The sequence below is a fragment of the Leucoraja erinacea genome, chromosome 3, assembly GCF_028641065.1.
Source record: "Leucoraja erinacea ecotype New England chromosome 3, Leri_hhj_1, whole genome shotgun sequence".
NCBI lineage: Eukaryota > Metazoa > Chordata > Chondrichthyes > Rajiformes > Rajidae > Leucoraja > Leucoraja erinaceus.
Genome location: NC_073379.1, coordinates 87,453,833 through 87,477,804, shown reverse-complemented (window position 1 = coordinate 87,477,804; position 23,972 = coordinate 87,453,833). Strand labels below are relative to the sequence as shown.

At 39.5% G+C, this 23,972-nt stretch overlaps 1 protein-coding gene across 9 annotated transcripts in view; it reads left to right on the top strand.

Annotated features, from left to right (window-relative positions):
* prr16 (proline rich 16) overlaps positions 1 to 23,972 on the top strand; it is a 242,775-nt gene that overhangs the window by 5,465 nt on the left and 213,338 nt on the right. Inside the window, exon 1 of one of the 9 annotated variants that reach the window (XM_055633147.1) lies at positions 4 to 1,172. The exons of the other annotated variants lie outside the window; for them this stretch is intronic. The gene's annotated coding sequence lies outside the window, so the exon portion shown is untranslated. Of the gene's footprint in view, positions 1 to 3; positions 1,173 to 23,972 lie in introns of those variants that run through there. 9 annotated transcript variants of the gene reach the window in all.

The window sequence follows — 23,972 nt, the reverse complement described above, 5'->3', positions numbered from 1 at the left end:
ATAAATCTAGTATACGCGAATTTGCAAAGAGGATGTAGGGACTGGTGTGGGGAAATCCATTTGTTGAGTGCGCTGTGCTGGAGGAGAGAGTACCAATTATAACAGTACACATTGCCCGAGCGCTGCAGCGTTGGCGGCAAGTAGGCTTGTCCACATTTTTCAACTTGCAATTTCCCCCAGCTCCCTCCTCCTCTCCCGAAAACAAAATCTGGCATGGCCCGAAGGATAACACGGTGTAATACTCTGCTAATCCTCCACCACCGGCTGAGATTTGCGCACAATCTTTTCCTACTGAACTGTGAGTTACACAGACAGGCGTCTGTTTCAATGTAAGCTCCCCCTCTGGCCACCCCATTCGCACGCCCGGCAGTGTTACAAAACAACAGTTTATAACTACTTGGGGTTTCGACTGAGTCACTGCCACTAGTGATCCTGGCCTAGATAGACATAACATGTTGGAGTAACTCAGCGGGACAGGCAGCATCTCACGAGAGAAGGGATGGGTGACGTTTCGAGTCGAGACCCTTCTTCAGGCTGATGGTGATCCTGGCCTGCTAGTTGGTATTCACGAGAAATGGAATCAGATGGGCACCTAGTATTCATTGGGTCCATCTCATTGATCCAGTAATCAATTTATACAATTCGACAAATTATTACACAGTCCAATGGTACCGCAGGGGCTTAAACGAATCAGGATAATAGCGGGTTGCCAAAGATGTTCTTGAATGAAGTATGCGTTGTCCTATCTATAACAGTTATACCATGTGAATTTAGTTCGTGTAACTGCACATACTGTATGATGTATAATACTTTCCTTTAGTAGGCAGTATTCCTGCAGAAATCAATCTCTCTCTCTCTCTCTCTCTCTCTCTCTCTCTCTCTCTCTCTCTCAAATACAAAACTCAATCCTCAACATTAATTGTCACACCATGGTCTCCACAAACACCAAAGTAACCCGTTAAAGGCCACGTTTAGTTATGTAACCAATTCAAAATTATCGAAACAATATTAACATTCCCTTGCGGTAGTGGCGGAGGGCGAGCGTTGAGGTTGTGAGGAGAGATTTGAATTCATTTGGCAATGACAGAGTTAAATCTGACATTCATACAACACTGTTGCTAGTTATTCATCGAAACTACTAGTGTTCGCAACGCGACTGGGAAATTGTGAAGGTAAAGCAAGAACTGATCAGCGAGCGCCTCGTGTGTGTCTTTTGGCATTGCTATTCGCGCACGGGTTTCCGACTCGATGTGATAATATTCAGTGTCTTTGCTTGGCATTCGGAAGCGACGCATGGCCGAAATATTAGATTCAAGGATAGCAAGAAGTGAATTAATGGACATTCAGGCCAGCGTTGGTTTGAGACTCAAGTATGATTAAACCACCAAATGACAGAGGACCCAGACACATCTGGAGTTAATCTCAGCCAGCAGTCTGCTGCTGCCTTGCTCTGCGAGCCACTGTTCCCCAGTTTTCTTTAGAAAACAATTGACTCTGAAACACGGACGTTTGGAAATGAACAGATCTTAAACCCAAACGCAGAGTGACAAACACGGCTGAGATGTTTAAAGGACCAAGATTGCTTCTAGACAATATGAATAAAGGAGCATTAAAACGCGCTGTGATTAAAAATAAAACAATTTCAAGGAACTATAGGATGACTAACACCCTTGAATGTCTGTGCAACATTTGACTAGGTACCTAGTTGTAGGTACTTCTAGGGGCCGTTTTCGCTAATAGGCATTAGAGATGAAATCACATACATTGAGTTAATGGAGCTTCATAAAGGCAAATTGACCAGCTTGATAATTATTTGTAGCTTGTGAATAAATGTTTAATTTAGTCACTAAAAATAAAGCAGTGAAACTTTTTTTGTACTTCCGTTCTGCTTTTATTGACTGGCTGCCGCATGTAAACTACGACAATGGCGTTCTATTTTATCGTTCAGTAAATTAATTCCAGATATAATGCTCGGGAACTCACTTGATTTATCACAGGGGTTTATGGCTTGTTATTGTACAGCGTGACATTTATTCGCTGGTTTGTGCTTTTGTTTTGCTGAGTATGAATGATTAGTGTTGTACTAAACGCGCACATCAACCGTATTGGGATATCTCACTAAGTTAAAATCGCTATGTGTTGTATTTTGATGGCTGGCTGCTTTTAATTTTTGTGAACGGCTTAGATTTAATTGATGATAAAGTTGGGTATGCAAAGACGCCGAGTCTACTTTCAGAGACGGCACCGTGTAGTTTTTAAGAGTAACATTATAAGGGATACAATTTTATCATACAATAAATAATGAAAAAGGAACATTCAGGGTATACACGTTATTCACTTACTTTAAAATGTTAAACAATGTCTATAACATCTGGAACTTCTCTGAATAATGTTGCTACTATTTTTATAGTCTGATGTTCTACAAAGGAGAACAGAATGTATAACATATATTTTACACAATATATTAAGAGCTCTCTGCTACCCAGTTACTTTTGTTGTTGTCGGTGAGAGGCTTGACATGAATATGATTATGTCCACTACTGGAGTTATCTGTCTGACATTATGTTTAGTTAAGTGCTTGAAATATTTCAACAATAAATGTCTTATTCTTGTTTAAGTTAATTAGTCATATAGTGTGTATATAGATATTTAAACAACAGGCCCTTCAGCCCAACTTGCCCATGGCGACCAACATGCCCCATCTATACTAATGCCACCTGCCTATATGTGGCCTATATCCTAAACATATCCTATCCATGTGCCAATCCAAATGTGATAATTCATGCCTCAACTACCTCCTCTATCAGCTTGCTCCATATACCCACCACTCTCTGTGTAAAAATGTTTCCCCTCAGGTTTCTATTAAATCTTACCCCACTCCCCTTAAACCTATGACCTCTGGTTCTCGATTCTCCTACTCTGGGTAAAATATTGTGTGCATGTACCCTATCTAATCCCCTCATGATCTCATACCCCTCTAAGGTCAACCCTCATCCACCTGCGCTCCACGGAACAAATACACCCCTCCCTATAGCTCAGGCCCTCGAGTTCTGGCAACATTCACATAACTGAAGAAGGGTTTCGGCAACATTCACCAGTCTGAAGAAGGGTTTCGGCCCGAAACGTTGCCTATTTCCTTCGCTCAATAGATGATGTTTCCTATTTCCTTCGCTCCTTAGGTGCTCCATAGCACCCGCTGAGTTTCTCCAGCATTTTTTGTCTACCTTCACGTAACTCTTCTCTGCTCCCTTTCCAGCTTAACATCATCTTTCATATAACAGGGTGAGCAAAACTGACCACAATACTTCAAATGTGGCCTCACCAATGTCTTGTCCAACTGTAATATAACTACCCAACTTCTATAGTCAATTATTTGAAATGTATTCTAATTGATAATAAAACTTTTCCTCCAAAAATACATTTAAGCTCTTTACTTTAGTCTGAACACAGTTTAAAAAAAAAACAATTGTGAGGAATAAGTAACGTTCCCACAGTCTTGATCATTTCAATCTTAGGTGCAAAGTTTCCATACTCTTCAATTGATACGTCATCAATATATCTCAGATGCTTGGGTTGACCAATATAGTTTAACTTTTTTGCATTAAGCCACCCTTCCATTATTTCACGTTAAAATATGAATGTAATTGAAGCTTTGATATTTTAATTAAGAATGCTAAACCATTAATTAATTTACAATCCTATCATAATTTTCTTTTCTAATGGAAACAAGTAGAGACATTAACCAAAGCCATCAATTTCAGTTTATAATCTTATCATATTCAATTTTCTTTCATCAAATGAGCAGATCCCATATATTTTCCATGTAGTTCTCTATAACTGGGCTACATTGTCCTATTTTCTTGTTGGAATTGAATAATTTACACTAAGAAATCCAATACATTCTGAAATAACTGCAGGGTTAAAAGTTATCAGCTCATAATTATACTATTTTAGAATATTATGGCATTAATTGCATTTTTTAATATACAAAATGGCATTTTTTTTTTAGCTCTACTTTTTTTTGGTTGATTTATTATTGGAATCCAAAAATAAACCCATTCTAGATTATTCCAAATACAAATTCTAATGTGCATTTCTTTATGTCAAGTATTCGAAAGGTCAAGGCCAAAATCCCATTTGTGCGGATTGGAAACACAGTCACAATTTTAATTAAAAGGTTATCTTGCCATACCAGCAACCGAATGATTAAAAACAAATTGCTGTCTGAGATAAGGCATGAAAGGATGCATCTTGTAGTTCTATGTGTATAAATAGACCTCTCAAATATATAATTGTAGTCACCATGTCCAGAAAATAACAAAAAAAAGTTCATTGGGTACTCAGCTGCAATATGACTGCTTTGAGTTAACATTCAGTCAAATTCAGTTTTATTCTAGTGGCTGTGACAGATTTTGGCCCACATATCGCACAGTGCATAAACAACTGAAAAATAATCAGTTCCACCAGAACACTAGTGCATAACTCACACTTACAATTACACACTGGCAAGCACCGCACAACTTCAAAGTATTAAAGGACCGCTTTGTGCATGTAATCTGTAATGTTTTTCATATATCTTGTCAGGTAAATTGACAACATTGATGCTGCTGATGTCACAGATATAGATTTAAGATGAAAAATTATTCATGCTAACAATATCACACCATCAATGGGTTATATAAAAAGAGAATCAAGGAATCTAAAGGAAATGCTCTTCTGGAAAATTATGTAAAACAATAACTCAGGACATTGGGACTGTAACATATTTACAAACAGCACAACATATAAATAGTGAGCAGTCTGAAGAAAGGTCCCAACCCAAAACGTCGGCTATCCATTCAATCCATAGATGTCGCCTGACCCGCTGAGTTACTCCAGCACTTTGTGTGGTACTTAAGATTCAAACCTCTGCAGTTCTTCTAAACGGCGAGGATGTTAAATATATTGATTTTAGTATAGACTTGGAACGACATCAAAAAGACCCAAAATTAGAAAGAAACGCTTCAGCAGGTTGTTTGCAAAAGTTGGATAATGTTTAGTACTCCAGAGGGCTGATATACTAAAGCTATCAAGGAAGAAAATACCTCTATTCTTTTTACAGTTAACGTAGCCTTAAATTTTATTGCACTCACCAAATGTGTGAATTTGAAATGAAGTAAGCCAGCCTTGACAGATCTAAGGAAGCCAATGATCAGTGCCTTCAGCTAAATAAAAATACCTGAGTTGGCTTGTATTCTTGCTAAATGAAGTAAAAATTCAAATGTGCTGATGGTTCTAAACCAGCAGGAGGCTTACATGGAGAAATAAAATGAAGAAAATTGATGGTAAGCATAATGCAGCTGAGTAGCTACTAAAGCTGTAATATACAATAGAGAAGTAGAAACAAGGAACTGCAGATGCTAGTTCATACAAAAGGACACAAAGTGCTGGGATAACTCAGCATCTCAGGCTGATTCTCTTGAGAACATGAATAGCTGGTGATTTGGGTCGGGGCCATCAGACTGATTGCATGGGGGGAGGTAGACAGCTGGAAGAGAGCAGGAAGAGGAAGGTGGGGGGGGGGGGGGGGGGGGGGGGTAGGGGTAAGCTTGTAAAGTTTGTAAAGTAGAATTGTATTCAGTTATTGATGATTTATTCAGCTTGAAGACTTGATGTTGAGCAAATTATATTGCATCACAGCTTGCTTTGAGAACAGCTCTACCCAAGATTTCAAGAAATTGCAGAGATATGTGGACATAGCCCAGTCTATCACACAGAGCAGAATCCTTACCACTGACTCTATCTACAATTTCAAATGCCTTGAGAAAGCAGCCAACATAGTCAAAGACCTTCTTCATCCTGGTCATTCCTTCAACTCGATCTCGTCGGGCAGTAGATACAGAAGCTTGAAAGTGCTCACCACCTGACTCGGGAACAACTTCTTCCTGTATGTTATCAGGCTTTTGAACAGTCCTTCCATAAACTAGGGTACAGTCTGAATTTCCTCTACCTCGTTAGGGACAGTGGACTTTGTCTCTAGATCTGTTGCACTTTAATGCCGAGAACAATATTCCGCACTGTATCTTTTCCTTTGCTCTAATTATTGCACTTGAGTTTGGCTCGATTGTACTTATGTATAGTACATCTTCCGAACTTTCTGAATTTGGAGTCGGCAGGGCAGTACTCTGCACATCTGATATGATTGGATAGCATGCAAAACAAGGCTTTTCATTGTATCTCGGTACACATGACAACAATAAACCTAAACCAAAGTCAAATACATCCAGAGACATCAAACATTTCAGGAGCATTATGTTTTAGCTGTAGCATAAACTGCTCATCGATATAGATGGAACAAACAAAAATATTTCAAAATATATGAAAAACTAATTTTTTAGAAATATATATTGTATATTTTATATTCTTTAATTTTGTATTGACAATATTGTATAGCTTAACCTTCTTGTATAATTATTAAATTAAGTTTTGTTTTAACGCTGATCTATTTGTTTTATGAAATATCCCAGAATAATTATTTTTATCGGTGACACTACATTAATTATAAGAAGGCCTATTATGTCACTAAAGGTGGACACAAAAAGCTGGAGTAAATTCAGCTTTTTGTGTCTATCTTCGGTTTAAACCAGCATCTTCAGTTCCTTCTTACACATGATATGATAATGTAAAAGCAATCATGTCATTATACATATTTTTTTGTAATGCTTATGGATTGAGAAGTTGACCTGCAGGATCTTTTCAAGTTTAAGTGATGCAAAGATATTCATAATGATCCATTGTAAAGCCATGCACCTTTACTACGTAGAATTGGAAATTGTGGTCATTAAATAGAATGACTCATAAACCATTGCCAAACCTACATTTGTCTATTATCAAAGTTGCATTGAGAATGGTCCCATTAGCAAAACACTATGACAATGTATGCAACTCAAGAACCTTTTCAATTTAAAACAAAATGATTAATAGTTTTGTTCTCTACATGAGTGGAATAGAGGCATTTCATGTTCTAGCTCATCAAATTCATGGGAAGAATAAAAGTTGTATGAAAACAAATGTAAGACTCCTACAGGCAGCAATAGGGCAACAACATTTGTTACAGACTCATTAAGCTGAACATCAGTAGTAGGGAAATGAAAGATCCTATTATAAAAACGGAATAACAAGACACTTAGAAGACAGTAAGAACATTGTAATGGAATTGGAATAGTTATATTATACATTGTGGTTTGTTAATCAACACTTTGGGATACAAGCAAATAACGTTGTTAAAACACTGGCAATAGGCAATATGTTAAGCAGCTTATTAAAGCCTGTATGCTATAGTGATGTGTCATGTGACAGGAAGGACTTGATATGTAACAGGAAGTTGTTTGATCATGTGTATGAAAGGACATTTTTTGCTACTGATGGAAATAATTTCTTTGGACAGCAGCTTGATCTCTTCCTTTAGGAGTAAATTTGAGGTGACATGTCTATTTGTTTTTATAGCAGAAGGGATATAAAAGTATAGTTTGTTTCAGGATTGATTGAGCTGACATTTCTTCAAATTGCATTACTGAGCAAGAGATGTTAAATGTCATTGAATTGTCCTACATTTGCTCTTGCCAGGTACAGCAAAATGTAAGTAGGAATTGGTCATTTGAATAAACATTTTATTCCAATAAATAGTGTAATAAAACACTTATCTTGAACTTGTTGGATGGGGACCATATTGTAGTAAAAGTAAGTGTTTTGTTTCAGAAAATATTAATGGGTTTGGGGAAATCTACATTGCGTTATGAAAGGGAATTCATGTTTAACTAATGGATTGGGGGCTGAGGATCTATCTGGTAGATTAGATAACGGGAATCAGTGGATATAGTGTACTTAAACTATAGTGCACTAAGAAAGCTTTTCCCACAGGATGTTAATGTGGAAAATTAAAATATATGACATTCTGAATAAAATATTAACATGGACTGAGAATTTAATGGACAAGAAAGAATCGGAGTAATGGCTGTTTCCTGAGGGGCAGACAGTGATTAGTGCAATGTTGCAGGAATCAATGCCTGGACCCCAGCTATTCACAAAATACCAAAATATCAGTGATTTGGATGAATGCACTGTATTGAGCCTTAAAGTTGCTGTATTAAAGTTTGCAGATGCCATGATACTGGGGTGGTGGTGGAAGTGGTGTTGGGGCAATTGCCTGGGTGGAAAGAAAGGGTGAAGAGCAGCAATGAGTTTGTATCTGTTATGAAATATTAACTGAAACATACGTTGATTTTTAAAAATAAAACATTAAGTATTTAACTTTAAATATTGGGAATAATGTATATCATGGACTTTCACAAACATGTGATCATTGGTAGTTGGTGATCCTGGAACTATGGCTTAATTGGTTGTCAAAACACTGATGCTAATATGGAAATGACTGCACCACTTTAAAAAGTGGCTTTTAGAAATCGCATATGTAAATCTTTAACTAACTCACTTGACTTATTTATGAATGAAAAGTAAAAACCGGATAATGGAAATTTGAAATGGAAACGGAAATTGTCGGAAATTCTCAACAGATCAGACAGCGTCTGTGGAGATAGACACTACTTGCTTCAGGTTCTTGTTGGCCTAAAAAATAACCTTTCTCAATAAATGCTGCTTGATCAACTGAAAATTAACAGCATAGTTTTTATTTTTGGTTCATTTGTGAATCCTAGTTATTTAACCTTACATTATGGTGATCATAAGACAACCTGCAACACACATGGAGGCTTTGAATTCCACCATGCAGCCAAAGATAGAGCTACCCAACTTAATCTCATCTTCTAGCACCAGATTTATAGTCTTGCAGATCACAGCCCTTTGAGTGCACACCCAAGTTCTCCAATGGCTTGAGGGTTCCTGCCTCTACCAGACAACGAGGTTAAGATGTCTTCAAAATGCCATGGAAGCTGAAATTTCACCTCTGGATGAGATTTTGTCTTCCTCTCCTCCATAGTCATTCCACAAATTATTTCAAATTTAGGGACCTAAAATGATTTATTTTATGGAAACAGACCTTGCGGTCCAACTTGCCCACCCAGTTACACTAGTCCCACCTGCCTACGTTTGGCCCGTATCCCTCCAAACTTGTCCTATCCATGTTACACAAAAATGCTGGAGAAACTCAGCGGGTGCAGCAGCATCTATGGAGCGAAGGAAATGGGTAATGTTTCGGGCCGAAACCCTTCTTCAGACTGTCCTATCCATGTACCTGTGTAACTGTTTCTTAAACAGTTAGGATAAAAATAAGCTTTCTTTAAAAATAGTTTTCATATATACTTGCTATTTTAACTGAAAGACCATTAAGGTGATCTGACAGCTGTATTTGTTTATTTTATTTTTGGTGAATGTTTATTTTGTTTTTCTCTTTGGGATTTGGCTGATTCATCAAAGATAAGGGTGCCAGAAGCATTCTATCTCAATCAACGTGTTCAATGTTTCCTTTCAGTAGACATGCCAAACATTCACAAATGTGTCTGATAATAGTTTCATAAAAGAGAATTACAAAGTTGACAGAATTGGATTACTTGTGTATTGAATGAGAATAGTGTGTGTTCTATTTTTATGGTGCATTGTTCTATTTTTGCATTCTATAAAATTTTCTATTTTTGTGAAACATTGACAGAAATAACCATGTTGATTGTTGGCTCTGAAACTGCCTGACATGTAATGAAACAAAGTCTATACAAATCATTTAGTTGGTGCTGAACATGCAGCCATATGAATCATACTCTGCCTTTTTACTTTTTGTCAATCAGTTACATTTGATATAAACCTTTGAATGTCAAGGAAATCTTTAATTGAATTGCATGTAAAATGATTTATCTTTCTTTGAACATTGTATTAGGGAATTGTGGTTGACAGTACTGAAGGTATCAAGTTCAGAAACTTAATGGGGAAAATAAGAACACACTTTAAAATGCAACAAATTAATAGGATATTTTTATATTGCATTCCCATTATTTGATGCATTCTGATATTGCTGTAAATACCTGAACACCTGGGCATTCTGCAACATTTTGAGTGACACCTGATCATCGAAGAGAGACTGACGAGTTGTAACATTCTCTGTGAGATGGGGTGCCACAAGCAGGCAGAAAATTTGCAGTCTTCTACAGTGCATTTGGCAGAACTTCTCCAAACCGGCCACAGAATTAATATAGTTCTAGGTTTCTTAAATTAGTTTGAGTTGAAATGATGCAGTTAAACCTCCACTCGAGTTTTTCCATGCAAATTGCAGGCATAAAATTTGGTAGATTTTGTGCTGGCTGCATAACTGAAGAATATGGACTCTACTGCTTCCGGTGTTCCCGTTGTGGCCTCCTGTACATCAGCGAGACCAAGCATAGACTCGCAGGCCGCTGAACACATGCACTCGGTCCACCAGGGCCTACTGGATCTTAAAGATAGCGGAGTCAAGGGATATGAGGAGAAGGCAGGAACGAGGTACTGATTGTGGATGATCAACCATGAGCACATTGAATGGTGGTGCTGGCTCGAAGGGCCGAATGGCCTACTCCTGCACCTATTGTCTATTGTCTATCTCCCAGTTTAATTTGACCTGAAGTATTAATTAGTCACCTGAAGGATTCTTGTTCCACAGGTCTTACTTGACCAGCTGAATGTTTAGTTTAGTTTAAAGATACAGTAAGGGAACAGTCCCTTTGGCCCACCAAGTCTGCACTGACCAGCGATCCCAGCACTATCCTACACACTAGAGACATTTTTACATTTATACCAAGCCAATTAACCTACAAACCTGTACATCTTTGGAGTGTGGGAAGAAACCAAAGATCTTGGAGAAAACCCACGCAGGTCACGGGGAGAATGTACAAACTCCGTACAGTCAAGCACCCGTAGTCAGGATCGAACCCATGTATCTGGCACTGTAAGGCAGCAACTCTACATCTGTACCATCGTATCGCCCATCTCCTATTTGCCAACCATTTTAACTCCCCTTGCCATTATCATCCTGTTCTCAGCCGCTTGTCAGAGTGAGGTCACACACAAACTGGAAAAACTGCACATCATATTCCACTTGAGTAGCTTACAATCCAATGGCATGAATATTGAATTCTCCAATTTTAGGTAACCTCTAAACCCACCCCACTTTTTTCCCCATCCCCATCCCCCTCCTCTTCCCTGTAGGCCACCTGGACTCCCACCTGTCTCCCATCCACCCCACCTCTGCTACTTTACTACCTCTGGCTTTACTATTCACAACTGTCTATCCCATCTCATATCTTCCGGTTTTATCTCTGGCCTTTTTTCCAACCGTCTGCCTAACAAAACCCCTTCTAACTTGTGTCCAGCTATTTTGTGCCATGCTTTCTCGTGCTTCTCATCTCAAGGCTTCTTCTCCTCCCCCCGCCCTCTTAAACTCAGTCTGAAGAAGGATTCCGACCCGAAACATCACCTATTCATGTTCTCCAGGGATGTTGCCTGACCTGCTGTTACTCCAGCACTTTGTTTCCAGGACTGTATCTCCCCTTACTCCAGTGACCCAATGATGATATGTTGGGAGTGATATGACATTGCATTCTAATTCTAGCTCCTGTACTTTTTGCCACCGGCCTTTGCCTATGAATCCCCGGGAACCAAACTCAATAGTAGGCAGTCGCTCATAAAACGTAAACTGACACTTAAATCATTGACCACTCCAGATACCAGCACCTCAGCGCCACTCATTAGGGAGTCATCGAGATTGTAATTTGAGCTAAACTTAACTTGAGCAGGGACACGTGATGGAATAGGAGACAGCATTGTACTGGTCAAGGGACGTTGACACACAATCTTTCTTCTTGGAATCATGGAGCTGGGAAGTTGGAAACCTTTGCCTGTAACATGCTATTGCATTGCTTGTCTTAACTCCTGCTTCCCCTCTCTGCTATCCATTCCTTTCTATCACATTGTTTGAAGAGGCTTTAAATGTTATCTCCAGTGCCTTTTATTCAGTAACTGCAGGTGTACATTGAACCTGTTAAGCAGCAAACAAACCATTTTAATTAGCAAACATTCCCTTTATTCCCACTTTCATTCTCCATACAACTTCCACTCTGGTCACTCTATCTTCTTCCATTGAAGCCCAAAGTAATCTTGAGTAGCAACATCCCCTCCTCCCACCTACGCATGTTATAATCCCAGACACTTGCATTGAATGGAGCTATTCTAATTAATTCCAGTTTTGTGTCAGAATTGGCCATTGCAATGCAAGTTTTTTTTTGTTGTTTTTTTTAATTTATTAGAAGCAAATGTACAAGAATAAAACGATCGGCATATAAAATTATACAGTTATTGTACAGATTTAATTTTAACTTTTTAACTTTAAAATAGAGGAAAAGAAAAGAGAAAGAACAAGAGAGAGAAAAAAAGTGAGAGGTGTAAAGATAGGACCCCTAGACTACCAAAGTAGTGTAGCCAAAGAGTAAATAAAAGAAAGAAATAAAGAAAATTAAAATAAAAGAACAAAAAGAAAAAAAGCGAAAAAGTGGTGATATACCTGCCTCTCATCCCCCCCCTCACCCGCCTCACTCAACCCATAATTGGATTTAATTCCAAAGTTGTGTTGCGCCATACTATCCTTGTAAGAATTCGGTGAAAGGTGTCCATGTCTTGAAAAAATGATCTGGTTTTTCTGCCAAGACAAGTCTAATATTTTCAAGATGTAGTATCTCGGACGTGTTTGTAATCCACATCTTAACAGTAGGGACTGATGTGTGTTTCCAAAATTTAAGTGTTATGTTTTTCATCGTTATCAGGCCATATTTAAGGAAACGTCTTTGAAATAATGTTAGCTCAGACGTACCTAGGCTTCTGACGTACCTAGAGTGATCAGTTCAGTGTTGGGGTCCTATTTTATTTTAAGTATTTTAGAAAAAATTTCAAAAATTCCTCTCCAGAAATTATGTAACTTTCTACAAGAGGCAAAATAATGTGTTATAGTTGCTTCCTAAAGGAGACATTTATTACAAATAGGAGAAACATTTGTGAAGATTTTATTCAGTTTAGACTTTAAATAATAGTCTGTGTAGTATTTTAAATTGTATTAGCAAATGCCTATCATTAAGCGAACAGTATAGAAGACTTTCCTCCCATCTGTCTTTTAAAATTGTTAGGCCTAGTTCATCTCCCCAAGCACGTCTAATTCTTTCCGATGATGGGATTTCTATATTTAAAACGGTATTATAAAGGTATGATATTAACTTATTTGAATCCAAGTTTCTATTCATACATTCGTCTAGTATGTCTGGAAACATATATTGATAGTCTTGGGTATATGATTTTAGATAGTCTCGTATTTGAAGATATCTAAAGTATTGACTATTTTTTCAGATGATATTTTGACTGTAATTCTTGAAATCAGAGAAGAGTTCCCATCTCATAAAGATCTCCCAGTTATTTAAATCCTAATCTTTCGCAGTGTGTGAACGTCTTGTCTAAGATAGACGGCTTGAACAAGGGATTATTGGCAATTGGTGAGAGAAAAGATACATTTCTCAGCTTAAGGGTTGACTTCACTTGTTTCTAGATTAGTAGGGTACTATGGATAATCGGATTTTTCTCATGTACTGTTTTCTTCAAATTTATTGGAGAGAGAAGAATCGCACCTATATTAAAAGGCGAACAATCTTCTCTCTCCATTATTAACCATTTTACCTGTTGGCATGTGTGTCCATCCAATAGATTATGTTTTTAAATTCCTCCATAAGATTTAGTATGTTTGGAATGCTAATTTGGGAATTGGTGCGATATAGTAATACATCATCTGCATATAATGATATTTTATTACTAGAATATTTAGTATTATAGCCGTGAATATTTGGATGCACTCTTATACTTTCTGCTAAAGGTTCAAATGCAAGTTCATCAGAAAAACTGTTAGTTTGGTTTTTCAGATGGTGCTAACCTAAGGGTTTACTCCAGCATTCTCTACTTAATATTCTCACAACCACTGTCGAGCCTTTCAATTTGCGCCCTACTCAAGGTTTCCGTGCAGTTCCCGGCAGTTGCAGGTGGTTGCCGGAGGTTGCAGGTAGTGGAAGCAGGTAGGGAGACTGACAAAAACCTCTGGGAACCTCCGGGAACTGCACGGAAACCTTGGGTGGGGCGCAAAGTCTCAAGAGGTTTCCGTTCAGGTTTCCTAAGTGGGACAGGGGCATTAGCTGTTGCCAATGCAGTCTTGGTCACTCAGTTTCTCTTGGTCAGCACCTTATCATAGCCATTCCACTCATTCTCTCCAGCTCTTCCATATTTGGTTTCTATGTTTTCCTTGTTTGGATGAAAGGCCTGAGATATTAATTCTCTTTTTTTTTTTACCAGATTCTATCTCACCTGAGTATTTCCAGCAGGCTCGATTTTCATTACATTTTTGAATGTACCCAGAACTGTCCATCCACCTTAAGCACAATTTCAGCTTTGGCCCATTTGATGCTCTGACACATTTAGTTGTACCACTACTTGGTGCTTTTGCTTGTTCTCATGTCAGACGTCAACAGGGTAAGAGGGATGTTCCTTGTTTCTGCTGATAATCCTGTCTTGATCGTAAATAGATTGGCAACCATGGAGTGTAACAGCATGTTATCATCATAGCAATTGCCAGGAACTATCCGAACACCTGCACAGCCCTCTTTTTGTGGTTGCACATTTATGGAGTAAAAACCTTTGCACTTTAGAATTTGGTTTTGCTTGCTACAAGGCATTTTGAATGAATACTTGATAAAGGTCCTTCTTGCCATGCTCCAGTGAGTACAGAAATCATTAAATGGAAAAAGCACAAGGGCATCAGTCTAAAGAAGGGTTTCGGTCCGAAACGTTGCCTATTTCCTTCGCTCCATAGATGCTGCTGCCCCGCTGAGTTTATCCAGCATTTTTGTCTACCTTCGATTTTCCAGCATCTGCAGTTCCTTCTTAAATATTAAATGGAAAAACTTGTGTTTAATGATGCTTTTGAATGTCCCAGAAACAGTTTAATCATCCAGCATATATTCCCTGGTTATTATACAGGATGCAGCATTGATACAGGATGCACCCTGACCAGCACCCTTCTTCCCACCACACACTCCTCTCCCCCAATAATCCATGCCAGCACCTCACTGGGGGGTTTGGATTCACCGACATCTGATACATAATGAAGTGCTTTGTCATCCTTCCAGTACTAGTGTTCTGGTCAATTTCCAATATTGGTTAGGAGGACGAATTAAAATAATTGTATTCCATACCTGAGATATTTACATGAACAAACTGTACAGTTTGAGAAGCAAAGCAGAAGATTCTGCAAATCTAAAAATGGTAAAGTGCCTTCAATATTCAGCAGGTCATGCAGCAGAAGGAAAGATAGAAAGTGTCCAATTACATTGTATCTACCTGAAATGTTAGCTCAGGATCTCTGTCCAAATCGGGGCGGCAGCGCCAGAGACCAGGGTTGAACCTGTCCATGGCGTTGTCTGTACAGAGTTTGTACGTTCTCCCCATGACCTGTGTAGGTTTTCTCTGGGAGCTCTCGTTTCCCCCCACACTCCAAAGACAGACAGTTTGTAGGCTAATTGGCTTGGTAAACATTGTAATTTGTCCATAGCACGTGTTAGTGTATGGGGATCACTGGACAGCAGGGTCTCGGTGGGCTGAAGGGCCTGTTTCTGCGTTGTGTCTCTAAAACTAAAATATGCTGCTGTATCTGAGTATTGCTGGCAATTTCTATTATTATTATTATTATTATTATTATTTATTTTTTATTTTTATTGTTTGAATAGTTTCTAGCAATAAGTGCAAAAGGATAATTTTACCAATAACATGATTTGGGAGAAACATATTTCCCATGTTTATCATCCTCTGGTGCTTGGAATAAAATTGTATTGTTGTGTTTTGCTGAAGCAGTAATTGAATAAGGTTCAGTTCAGCTGAAGGGCTGTAATTTGAAGCAGGAGATGGGATCCTAGAGTTTTCCATTTATAACAAAAATTGTAGTAATAATGCAAGTCAATATGTACTTACGATATCAATCAAATAATAACGTTGTGGCTTAAATCCCAGTTGTAAACATAATAATTTTGAAGTAAGGCACGAAAGCTGCCAAATACAGCATTTTGCTGAATGTGTTAAAAGCCTCATGTATAGGTTTAAGATGGGAGGAAATTAATTAATAGGAGCCTGTATGTTGACCTTTTCACAGAGAGTGGTGGGTATATGGAATGGGCTATTGTCTATTGTCTATTGAGCTATCAGAGAAAGTAGTTGAGACAGGTACAATAAAAACATTTAAAAGATACTTTGATTGGAAAGGTTTAGAGAAATAGGGTCCTGATGTGGACAAATGGAATGAGCTTAGATGGTTAGCATGGACAGGTTGGGCTGAAGGGCCTGTTTCCATGCTCTATGACATTGATAAGTAAATTGCTGTGTTTTTAACTGATCAGACTTTTATTTATAGAACATTGCTGTTTACTGTGAACTCAAGTTGAAAACTATTTTTTTAATAAACATGTAAAATAGATTAGTACTAGGAGCTGAGCTACAATTAAATGGGCTTGCTGCAATTATTGGAGTATTTTATTGTTTGAAATTGGAATTGCATTTATTTATAGAGAATTGGTATCGATAGGATGTGAAATAAGCTATTCTGATTTGTAACTTAATAGAAAGATTAAACAACAACTTACCGTTTGAAGTTTGATCTTTATTTTATGAGAAGTTGAAGTGAGGGATTACGTGAAGAACCTGCCAGCCTGCATGCGCGTCAATCTTCAGAGCAACTGTATGAAACCACAGATTACTTGCACAAACTTAAACTATAGAAAGATTAATAAGAGTTGAGTTACAGAATGATCTTTAGGAGATTCAGGGTTGGGAGTGGAGGGCACGTATTCCCTCACTTCAACTTCTGATAAAATAAAGATCAAACTTCAAACGGTAAGTTTTCATTTAATCGTTCTATTTTATTTCAAAGTCACGTGAGTGACTACGTGAAGCCTTCAAAGCTATGTAACCCAATCTGTGTGTGAAACACTTAAACAGATAAAACCATAAATGGTAGAAAAGACATGGGTTATTAACAACATGATGCTAACTGGCATACATGGCCATTGCCCTTAATCGGACCACAGTCCCAATTGGCTTTGAGTTAGACAGTAACTCATGCAATATTGTTCAGAATTCTATCTGCAATCATCCAGGCATATTCAACCAACATGTTTTAACTTCTGAAAGTGCACTATGTTGCAAGAAGATGGTCAAATGGGAATATCCATTCTATTGGCTGCTAATGAGCCACCAACAATCTCTTGAGAAACGATTAAATAACAATGAAGAAAGTATCCTTCATCTCATAGGTAACAGCAAGCTCAGTGTACCTGTATACATAATAACACCCCCGATCTGGTGGGTATACTGTCAACTCCAACTTGTACCCAAGCATGCCCGCTTTGTTTTATGAGATCATTCCCATAACAAGCTACCCTCATGTCAGTTATGACCCAGAGTCTGAGCCAGAGATTGAGTAAAGGCTGTGTTCTTTGTGCTGAAATCAGCTGCTAAAGCATGATCAACTTAAAAGATTCTGCTCCCATTGGTAAAACTGTAGATGAATATCTGCATAATAATTTAGTGATATACATTCCACACTAACATGAGTCTAGGCTTTTAGCGCGGTCATATAAAAGACACCTTGCATGATGTAGTCAACAATGGGGGAATAACCAATAATTTATTGTCCCACTTATGGTACTATAGAGAATGACAAAGCAGCACAAACAGTGTCAATTGTACTATAACATAATCGCTTCTCTGAGCGCAAACTGAAAGAAACACAAAGCTCTGCTACTTCTGTTTAAAAGTAGCTCACATGTCTTCTTCACAAACTTCCCATGCAATCGTGCAGAGCTAGCTGCATGAGAAATAGGCTGAGCTAGCCATCACTCGTGACTTTGAGTAAATAGGAGCTTCTTTCAGCCACCTTTACCATGGACACTCTGAATGAGTAGGCAAATTTGGCACTATTAAATTTCATGTTGCCTCATCCTTAATATTGTAAGAGGCATCTACTGATAAACCCCTGAGCCTTATCAGCTACAAAATTTGCGTGTCATCAATACACTCCAGGACACAATGCCCTTTTGATCTGAGTAGGGCAGCATTAGTTTTAGAATCTTTGTAAATAAACTAGGCCTGAAGACGTCCTAGGTAGAGCCTAAACTTCCCACCACTGGCTTTGTCATCAAAACACCAGATGCCCCTCGTGTAGAGATATGGCAAATAATGCATCTTCAAGATTGATTGAGGCCCTAATCCGCTGAATCAGCTAACTTTCTGAAAGACAATTATCCGTCTTAAAGTGGGTAACCAAACACATGATCAGACTAGCCAAATCCTAATCTGATTTGGAATGCTCCACTTTGTTACAACTTTGAGAAATATCAGAAATATACCCCTCTTTTCTTGGGCAGACTACTCATCCTTTGTGGGACATCTCTGTTTCCACTTGGATAACCATCATTTCCTTTATTGACCGTGTGGACGGAAATTTTTGGCTTGTCTTGCATTTCTCCAAGATGCATTTATCTATCTATTTATTTATTTATTCTTTATATTTCTTATATTTATAAATATTCTTTGCCCTTAGCAGGGCAAAGAATATCATCAAGGACAACTCCCATCCTGCGTTTGGACTATTCGACCTGCTGCCCTCTGGAAGGCGCTATAGGTGCATCAAATCTAGGACAAATAGACTCAGGAATAGTTGTTTTCCGAAAATTATAACTACTCTTAATTCACACATGCACTGACTTTACAGCCCAACACCCAGACTTCCATCTATTATATCCACGTAATGAAATTTGGAACTGTAATGTGTATTGTAACTGTAATTTTTAACATTAAAAAAAAAAACATTTTTAATATTTAATATAATTTTTAAACATCTCCTTCACCATTTTGCCTTTATAGATATGTATATAGCGCCGCAGAATTGTGCACCTATCCCCCCCCCTTTCTCCCTTTTGTTTTTGTTTTCTGTTTCTTGTTTTTTGTACTAAATTATATGTATGCACTGAGTACGAGCAGCTTTTAATTTCATTGTACATGTATAGTGACAATAAATGGCATATCTAATATCTAAGCATATCTTATTTATTTATTTATTTATTTATTTATTTATTTATTTATTTATTTCACTCATAACATAGAATCAGATCCTGATGACTAGAGCTGAAACACAACATCCAGTTGATGGGGGAATACGAGTTCCCTGTCAACTCTTGATTGTCAAAGTCACTACGAATCCTCAGCCTTCCTCCTCAGAGTGGAAATTAGCATAATGCAACCCTGAACCAGGAGTTGCTCTGCAGTCCTCTGACTGAAACCACCTGTCTCAGTCGCCAGGGTGCATCACACTCTCTCTTCGACCAGCTACTCAATCCGGAATACTGGTATTGAAAGCCTACAGATTATTATATATATATTTTTTCTATTCACAACATGAACTTTCAGGTCAGATAAAAAATACTACATGCCAGACCGGCTTCCTGCTGGTAGCTACCTATCCCAGGGAGGATGCCAATGATGTTTCCAACAAACTCGTAACTCTACTAACTGAGCTGAAAGAATTAAACATGTGTTGAGGGAAACCTCAAACTACCTCACTCTACTGAGCAGCTTGATAACCTCAATCATAGATGTTGAGGCAGAGCTTCCCTGGTCAATATGTTCCATATGACCAGCCAGTTTCACGATGGTCTACCCTGAAAGCAGGGTAGCGAAGCTGATTCTACTTAGAGCTTACAGAGGTTGCCATGCAAAGGCACCCTACCAATGTCTCTGCATTAACTTGATCTTCTCCAGAGACAGTGAAAGGTACTAGACAGCCCATTGCTGCCAGTGAATCCAAACCTGGGCCGACAGACTGCTCCATTTCGGAGTTTTACGGCGGTTAATAAAGAGACCTTACCTGCCAGCGTCTCTGAGCCCAGGTCGACCTGCTTGTTGGAGCTTCAGCGAAGTTCCATTGCAGACCGTATCTGACCATATCGTCAGCCTCACGCTTGCCAAACAGCTCGTTTCCAGAGCTCAAAGGTGATATTGCTGTGCAAGGCACGCCTGCCAGCATTTCGGAACCCAATGGGACAGACTACTTATTCGGCCTACAGCCCTTGTAGAGCCTTGCTGGAGCTTTACTGTGCAGGTCACGCTACCAGTTATTCCCAGCCTGGTTTAACACGCCGCTCCTTCGACCCCTTCTGCTCCATTGGAGCCTTAGCGGAGCTCACTAAACAGGCCATGCCTGCCATAACTCCGAGCCTGCCTCGACAGGCTACTCCTGCGGCCTTCTGCCTTTATTGGAGCCTTTGCTGGAGCTGACTGTGCAGATCGCGCTGCTTGGATCGACAGACTGTTCCTTTGGCCAGCTGCTCCTTCAGAGCCTCAGCGGGCTCATTGGACAGGTCACGCCTGCCATTACTGCAAGCCTGGTTCAACAAGCTGTTCTTGTGAGGCCAGCTAGTGACTCCTGACTGCTCCTTTCTGGAGCTTCAACGGTACTTCCTGCTCCATGAATACAGGGTGAAAACCCGCCGGAATACTGGAGCTTTTCCAACATAGAATGGTACTCTCTGAAGAGATACTATGCAGGCTGCACGCTACTGGCCCTGTAAAAATTAGCCATTTTGGGAATTATCTCATGCCTTATAGCATTATGTGAAGGCAACAGCCCCAACTGTGTATTACAGCGGTGTTAATACAGCTTTCTGCACTTCCGAGAGATGAGACCCATCTTCTGACTTGCAAAAGGCCGTAATGACTCCACAGCGGATGTTGACTTGCTGACGTAATTCTTTGCCTACATATCATCACTAGGATATCTCAACTGATACAATTGACGTATGGAACATCCAAAAATTCTGGCAGTTTATGTGGACTGGCATATGTCCCGGATACTTTTAGCCAGATCTTGCTCCAGTAAATCTCCTATCCCCAAAGGGATGGCAAATATGTGACAAGAGCCTTCATATGATTAAATATGACGCATATCCCCCATTAGTTCAGGGATTCGATTTCATTATCGATATCCACATAGTTGGAGCCATCTATGTAAGAATCTCCAGCATTCCCCTCTTCTGAGCGGGAAATATCATAACACAACCCTGAGCCAGGTGTTGCTCCCACAGGCATCTGACAGACACAGCCTGTAAATGTCTCCTGAGCTAGGAGCCCATTCCTTTTTTCCATTTTATTTATTTATTCATCCATTTATTTTTATTTATTTATTTGTTTGTTTGTTTATTTATATTACTCACTAGACAGGAGCTCCTGCTAGTCACTCCGAGTCCTTGCTTCCTTTCTGGAGCCTCAACGGAGTTTCTTAGGGGAGGAAATACAATGCAACCCTGAACCAGGTGTTGCCTCCTCAGGCCTCTGGCTGACTCCCTTTTGGAGCAGCAATCTGCACAGGCATTGCCCGTCAGATGCTTCGAACAGCTGCCTGCTCCATGGAGCCCCATTCTGCCACGGTAGTCACAGATCTGGCCGAGCAGCCGCCACTATTATATAACCGGCAGCTCCTGCTGAGGCTCCGCGGCAGCCGCTATTTATAGCCGTCAGCTTCTTACCGAGCCTCTGCCGGGGTCGCTGACCCGGCCAAGCCGGCAACCACTATTTTTAAAAATGCCAGCTCCTGCTGAGCCTCCACGGCAGTCCCAGCTGCGGTCCCTGCCCCAGCCGATTTTTTCTCTTACCTGTCAGAGCAGTTTTGAACTGCTCCGCTACTCGCGCCATGTGTGGACGTATTGATGCGCATGAGTGCTGGTGGGTTCTTCATGTAGTCACTCACGTGACTTTGAAATAAAATCTATAGTTGCTGCTGTTTGATATAGCACTGGGTCAACTTAGTCCTGAATCTGTGAATGATCTTTGACAGGTGTGATAACCTCTATATAATAATGATTCCATGATCCTCTCATTGAAAATGCAATCTAACTTTGCCAGCATGCCAGAAATTAAAGAAAATCTGACAAAAATAGATGCCGAGGAGAGGTTAAAAGACTAACAAAAATGATACGTGCTGTATTAATGGGTCAGGCTCTGCAACTCTGGAGCACATGGATATCAAATTTTGAGACAGGACTAAACCTGGCAGGTAATGGGTTGATGCAGATAGGGAGGGTTCTTTCATAGGGTGCTGGTTGAACAAAGGTCGGAGATGAAAAGACAGAAGGTGCAAGACAAAAGGTTTGAAGAGTAGTACATTGTGAAGTTAGATGATGCTGGATGTGAAGGTGGAGGAGGGATATGGACGCGTTCAGTTGGGTACGGGAGGCGAGAATATGAGGGAAAGGGGGAGGGTTATCTATTTGCCTAAAATTGGAGAATTCCATGTTCATGTTTTTGGGTTGTAAGCTACCCAAGTGGAATACGAGTTGTTGTTTTTCCAAGACTAACATCTTGTTAGGGCTGCCCTCTCCCCTCCCTGATGGACATCTACACCTCCCGCTGCCTTAGCAGGGCAAAGAAGATAATCCAAGACAGCTCCCATCCTGCGTTTGGACTGTTCGACCTGCTGCCCTCTGGAAGGCGCTATAGGTGCATCAAATCCAGGACAAACAGACTCAGGAATAGTTGCTTTCCAAGAATTATATCTACTATAAATTCAAATTCACACATGCACTGACTACACCGCCCAACACGGACTTCCATCTGTATATATGTATATATGTATGTAGCGCCGTAGAATTTGTGCACCTATTCCCCCCCCCCCCCCATCTTCCTTCTGTTTTTTGTTTTTTCTGTTTCTTGTTTTTTGTGCTAAAATTGTATGTATGCACTGAGTACGAGCAGCTTTCAGTTTCACTGTACATGTATAGTGACAATAAATGGCATATCTATATCTTGATCACTTTGATTTAAATGGGACAAGAGTTCAAAACCGAAAAGTGATCTTGTGGCCAACTCTTACTGCTCCTCCTTTATGCTCTTGGAATCAAAGAAGTGTGATTTCAGAAGGAAATGGGTGAAGGGGGAAAGATGTGTAGAGATCATTTAAGAGATTGGGGGCTTGCCAAATAAAACCATATCAACCAATCATTGGACAATAGTATTGGTGAAGGACTGAATGCAAATACCCTATGATGTAAGTATCAAACAAGTCCAGAAATTGTTGTGGTTCCTACAGTTTGGATGCAACTTTGTCAGTTTGTGAGTTTCAACTTTACGTCGAGTAAAATTGCGCGGAAGATAATTTCTGGGGAAAATCACCCCAGATTTAATTTTATCCAGTAATACAGTATGCTATTTAAATTAGTGCGTATAAGATTATACAAGTGCATGGTTGCATAAATCACAGAAAAGACCACTCACTGTGGCTCCCGTGGTGAGATGAACCAGACCTGTGTTGTAGGTATGGATCTGTGATGAGTTTGGTAAGCTTTTATCTCTCTAACACACAGAAAGCATTGTCACTTAGGGTGGCACGGTGGTGCAGCGGTAGAGTTGCTGCCTTACAGTGCCAGGGACTCGGGTTCGATCCTGACCATGGATGCTGTCTGTGTGGAGTTTGTACGTTTTCCCCGTGACTTGCGTGGGTTTTCTCCGAGATCTTCGGTTTCCTCCCACATTCCAAAGACATACAGTGTTGTAGTTTAATTGGCTTGATATAAATGTAAATTGTCCCTAGCGTGTGCAGGATAGTATTAATGTGCGGGGATTGCTGGTGGGCCGAAGGGCCTGTTTCCACGCTGTATCTCTAAACTAAACTAAACACTTGATTAATATCATAATGGGCACAGCTAAGAAAATAAATCATGGTCCTCTCTTCCTTGTTTAGTGAATGAGGGGCATGTTTTACCTAGTCTACAGCAATCCTGGCTTTGCTTTCAGTGATATTTCCATTGTCTGTTGCATCTTTTCCTCGCCATTGCTGTGGCATGATATAAATTTGCTCTTTCCTTCTTTCCATTTCTATTGATGGATCTTTG